Below are 6,094 nucleotides of genomic sequence, written 5' to 3'. Positions count from 1 at the left end.
ATTGGGCTCACACGTCCTTGTGTGCTGTGTTCCTCAATCCAGGCCTTGCTGCTTGGTGGAACACTGTGCCCATCTCCCTTTCTTGTGACCCCATGGACCTGGGATGAGTTGTGATGTCCCTGCTTGAGGTGTGGGTGCTGAAATGTGTTACAGGTGCAGCTTTGGGGCTCCCCAGCACTTCTAGCACTGCAGGCTTGTGTGTCTCTGTTGGGGAAGCACAAAGAGATGCAGCTGAGATTGAAGCTCTTGGTGGCTTGTCAAGGTCTAAGTGCAGTGACACTGCCCCTTGTAGGAGCTGAATCCATCTGGGTGGGTTTAGGGGAAACTGCTGCTCTAGGAATTTACACATTGGTGACTGAACACACTGAGAATCCATTAGGCTGCTGCATTCATGCCTGTGACAGTTGTATTATGTAAGGGATTCTTGTTTTCTGTCCATATGTCCATTCTTTATTACAATCAATAAAATTAGACCTTAAAGAAAAAAAAATAAATTATTTCACAATATGGCTAGAAACAAGCATAAAAGAGGGAATTGCAATTATGTTTGCTTTCAGTTCATTTTTCACTCAGCTGTTGCTTGTTTAGTGAATTTCATCACGTAAACATTGCTTTGCATTCAAGGCAGGGAGATGGACTGCAGTTTTAGTATTCACGGAGGTGGCTCTAGCATCAGCAAAAAAATAACGTGGAGTATTGGAATAAGTATCCCAATATAACCAGTTAGATGGTGCCTAGGCCGGTTCTGACCTTCGCTGCTGGGCCACAGGCAGCTCTGCGGTGTTATACCTCAAAGATACCTTGGCTGGCGGCAGAGTGCAGCGGGGCACAAGACAGGACTCCGTTCTCCTCAGGGGAGAGCTTCTGGCGATGGTGAAGAAAAGAAGGGAGCGGATTCTGCTAGAAGGTAGCCAGATGTTTATTCCATGAGCACAGATACGTCTGCACTGGGCTACTGCTGATAACAGAATAATGCCGCATGGTCTCATTCACATTTTAAGCTCAGGACAGGGAAGGGGAGGGGACAGGTGAGTCACCAACCAGGTGAAGGGCAGGGTCTCCAGGTACTAGGGTCACCTATCACACGACGCCTTGCTGGTATGTTAGCCTGATTGACAGGGCACACTCAGCGAGGGGCGAGGGGAAGGGAGAAGGTAAAACAGGATATTGCAACACACCACAACATCTCCCCCTAGTTTTGTTTAAAAAGAAGAGGACTGTGTTTATGGTGCAGAATGATTCTACTGAGGCTTCTAGGTCATCCACTGGAGCACTGAGGGCTTCCAAATGGTAGACCTCAGGAGGGGGAGATGAGCTTGAGATTAACTTGAGAACCATGCGTCTGATTACTCCAAAAACAATGCTAAAAACTACAATAACTACAACTAAAATAAACAGCACTAAAATTACAGTTTTCAGAATAGATCCCAACCAGCCCGAGAGTCCCCAGCCATTGAAAAGTCCATTCAGCTCGTTGTCAGTTTCTCTGTTGATGTCTGAGAACTTTTATCGAGGTAGTCCATATGTGGTTTGGGCTGCGGTACTATGTAGGAGATTGCAGGTGGGATGATCACGAGTAGGACGAGAAGCAGGCTCGGTCTCATGACGTCTCGAGGCTACACACGAACAGTGGGATCTAAACTGGTACAAAAACTTGAGACAAACATATATTACAAACTATTCCAGATAGGAGGCTTAAATGGAATTTCCTCCAGAGAACATGCGCGGCGTTTTCTTCTCCAGGCAGCGTGAGCAACCTGGGGTGCTTCTGCAGATTTCTCTGAGACTTTGGGAACATAGGGCTTTACCCATTTGGAAGGAACCCACCTTAACCAGAGGGGTGGATACACAGGCGTATCCACGCCCCCAAGTAACCAATTTGTAAGGTCCCACCATTTTCCAAGTCTCAGGGTCCTTTACTAAAACTGGAGGTTTTTCTTTCATGAACCTGTGACTGTTCCCCCAAAGTGGCGTAGGATGGGTGGGTTCAGGCTGTCAAAAGAACAATTCAGAAAATTGATTGTGAATAGTGCCCTGGATAACCGGATGTGGGGAGGTTCTACCTTCAGAACCTGTTGTTGCTGGTCCAGGACCCTTTTAATATCACGGTGAGTTCTTTCTACAATGGCTTGACCTGTAGGGGAGTAGGGGATGCCAGTTTTGTGCTCTACTCCCCATTGCTGCAGGAAACTCCCGAATTCCTTGGATCTATAAGCAGGCCCATTATCAGTTTTCAGCTCCTTGGGATGCCCATGAAAGAAAAAGCCTGTAAGAGGTGCTTAATAGCATCAATAGATGATTCTCCTGTGTGGGCAGAAGCATAGACCGCTCCAGAAAAGGTATCTACACTAACATGAACATATTTCTGCCGTCCAAAAGCCTGTATGTGTGTTACATCTGTTTGCCACAGTTCACAACTGTTCAGTCCCCTTGGGTTTGCTCCCGTACTCACTGTAGGAGTGCATGTTGTTGGCAATTTGGGCACGTGGCCACAATCGCTTTGGCCTGTTCTCGAGTGATGTTAAACTGGCGAACCAGGCCAGGTGCATTTTGGTGGAAAAGCTGGTGGCTGATTTTTGCCTGTTCAAAAACATTTGGGAGAGTGGCCATCACTGCAGGCGCAGCAAGAGCATCTGCCCTTCTGTTGCCTTCAGCAATAAACCCTGGCAAGTCAGTGTGTGACCTGACATGCATCACATAAAAGGGTTGCTCTCGGTGAGTGACTAACTTTACCAGTTTGGAAAGCAATTCAAAAAGTGCAATGTTAGATACATCTTGCAGTATTGCTTGATCTGCTCTGGATACTACTCCTGCCACGTATGCAGAGTCTGTAATCAGATTAAATGGTTCTGAGAACCTTTCAAAAGCCCTAACAACTGCAGCCAATTCAGCAACCTGAGGTGAACCTTCCACCTCAGCAATGTCCGTCTCCCACTGCTGGGTTTGAGGATCTTTCCAAGTCATAACGGACTTGTGGGACCTCCCGGACGCATCTGTAAAGACAGTCAGAGCCCTTTTTAAAGGTCTCCTACTTAGAGCAGTTCTTAATTTTAAAGTAAATTGAACATCTTGTTCAAACAATTTGCAAGCGGGCCGTGCTACCGAAAATTGTCCTGAGTAGGAATCCAGAGCAAACTGCAACACTTCATTTTCTTGAAACAATTGTTCCAGTATTTTCATAGTATTTTGACCTGATTTTAACTCAACTGGAATGTGAATGCACTTAAAATCACATCCTGCTAACTCCCTGATCCGGTCCTTGCTTTCCGGATCAGTTCTGCTACCAGTTCCTGAGGCTTTGTCAGTCTCTTGGACCTTTTGTGACTGAGGAAAACCCATTCTATGATCAAGAGAGAGTCCCTCTGGTCCCGGTCCTTTTTTGGTGTGTCTTTTGCCTTAGGTGTTTGTTTTTCCTCCCACTGGAAAATAATTCCATGGAGGTGTGGCAACTTACCTAGGATGATAAATTTGAATGGCAGATCAGGCCGGCATCGGTGGGCCTGTCTTGTGGACATTGCAATCTGAACCTTTTCTAGAGCTTTCCGTGCCTCTGGGTAATAGACCTAGGAGCACCTGGGTCCTCTCCCCCTTTCAATAAATTGAAAAGAGGGGCAAGGTCTTCATTAGTCAGGCCAAGCCATGGTCTTACCCAATTCAAAGACCCACACAACTTGTGGACATCCGCAAGGGTCTTGATCCTTGGATTGATTTCTAGTTTTTGAGGAACAATGGTCCTATTTCCAATTTCTAAGCCCAAATACTTCCAAGGTGGCATCTTTTGAATTTTCTGTTCCTGGAGCTCGAACCCTGCAACAATCAATGCATCGATCGTTAGGTCAAGCGCATGTGTTAGTAAATCATCATTGGGGGCACACACAAGGATATCATCCATATAATGGTAGATGATGGCCTTCTCTGCGGCTGCACGAACTGGGGAAAGCAGGGAAGAGACATACCACTGGCAGATAGCTGGAGATACCTTTAGGCCCTGAGGAAGAACGGTCCAATGGTACCTTTTCATAGGAGCTTCTGAATTGATAGAAGGACTGAGAATGCCAAACGCGGTGCATCGTCAGGGTGCAATGGGATTTGGAAAAAACAATCTTTAATATCAATAACAGCTAATTTCCAATCTTGAGGAAGCATTGTTGGGGATGGCATACCAGGCTGGGGAGAACCCATATCTTCAATTACATTATTAATTTGTCGGAGGTCACAGAGAAGTCGCCACCTCTTTTTGTCAGCTTTTTGGATGACAAACACTGGAGAGTTCCATGGGGACATGGTCTCCACAATGTGGCCCTTTCTTAGTTGCTCTTGTACTAGTTCCTCAAGCACTTTTATTTTTTGTTTACTGAGTGGCCACTGTTTCACATCAACTGGTTCGTCTGTTTTCCACTTAAGTTTTTGGGTGGGGCGCTGTTGTTTAATGACTGCTGCACAAAAATGCTGTGGAGAGTCTGGAATATTAATTGTGACACCCCACTGGGCCATTAAATCTCTCCCTAACAAAGGTTCTGAATAATCTAACACAAATGGACGGATATTTGCCAATTGTCCGTTTGGACCCTCGAATTGAATAATGCTTTTGGATTGCCTTGCCAATTGCAGACCTCCTACACCTCGAAGGTGACCAGCAACATTTTGTAAAGGCCAGTGTGCTGGCCAGTCTTGTACTGGAATCACTGTGCAGTCTGCACCTGTGTCTACAAGCATTTCAATGCGTTTAGACTCCCCACCCCCACTGACATTGCACCACAATTTGGGTTTATCGGTCTCAATAACTTGGACCCGGGCGACTGTGGGCCCTTGTTTATCGACATTTTCAGGTAAAGATGGCACAGGGATAGCTTGAGCAACAATTTGTCCCTTGGGAAGAAACAGGGTGGGTGGAAACAGTGCAGGCTGAGAACAAATTGCTTGGGATCTGATGTTGTCAGTCCCGGAGCAATTTCGATCTCTTGTGGTGTGTTTTTGTCCCCAGTGATGATGTACTTACAACGAATTTGGTTCCAAGTACCTTTCTGTTCAGGATTTACAGAGACAATATGCCAGTCAGTGTCCTTCAGGTGGAGTGACTCTGTCAGCTGCAACCTGTAAGGCTCATTGACAGAAGATGCGGTTAATACAGAATCACTTAAATCATAACAAAGGTTATTTTGTTTCACATTTAACAGTGGACTAGCGGACTTGGTCTTTGAAGCACCTGCTTCACTTACACAAATGTTAATATTATCGCGCGCTTGATTTATTTTGCTACCCTTTTTCTCTTGGCCTGCTCCTTTTATGTCTGCACGCCTGGCAGGCTGGCGCTTTATTCTTCGTTTTTTTGTTGTTGACCCCCAGGGAGGGCTTGCAGTTCTCCTCCCCTGCTATTTTTAAATTCATCAAATTCCCTTTTCAGTAACCATCACTGGTTACTCCAGTGCCCTAGCTTATTGCAAAGCAGGCATGGTTTAGTGGGCTCAACCATTGCCGGTCTCCGCTGCTGCCCAGGGTACTGCTGTGCTGAGGGAGAAGGTGCAGGGCTGGCAACAGCAACACGCTGAGGTGGTCTTGGCAGCAGCCTTGGTCTGGTGTCTTCAGCAACACTCATCAGAGGCACTTTCCTGTTACAGACTAGAAGCATATCTTTTAATGTAGGGGAAGGTTCCATAGGAAGGCTCAGGATTGCTGCTCGACACTGTTCATTTGCATTTGTGAACGCTATTTCTTCTAAAATTGCTTCCCTTGCATTTTCTTTTTTAACCTGTATTTCAATGGCTCTAGTTAGCCTTTCTACAAATTTCACAAAAGGTTCTGATGGTAGTTGTTTGATTTTACTATAGGGCTCAAAAGGCCCCTCAGGTTGAAGGGAAAAGAATGCCTTTTCAGCTGCTTCCTTTACTTTCTCAAGTGTTTCTGCAGGAATTGCAGCAGCTTGGACTGAGGGAGAAGACCATTGACCCTCACCACAGAGGTGGTCAATAGTAATAAGGTTACCATTGTTGTCTTTTGCTGTGTTTGGATCAGCCTGTAAGCTTGGGAGAGCATCTTTTAGCAGTTGTTTCAATGCTGATTCCCATAATTTGAATTCCGTGGATGTCATGAGACA

This window comes from Zonotrichia leucophrys, chromosome 7 (assembly GCF_028769735.1).
Source record: "Zonotrichia leucophrys gambelii isolate GWCS_2022_RI chromosome 7, RI_Zleu_2.0, whole genome shotgun sequence".
Taxonomy (NCBI): Eukaryota; Metazoa; Chordata; class Aves; order Passeriformes; family Passerellidae; genus Zonotrichia; species Zonotrichia leucophrys.
Note: the sequence above shows the minus strand (reverse complement) of the source record.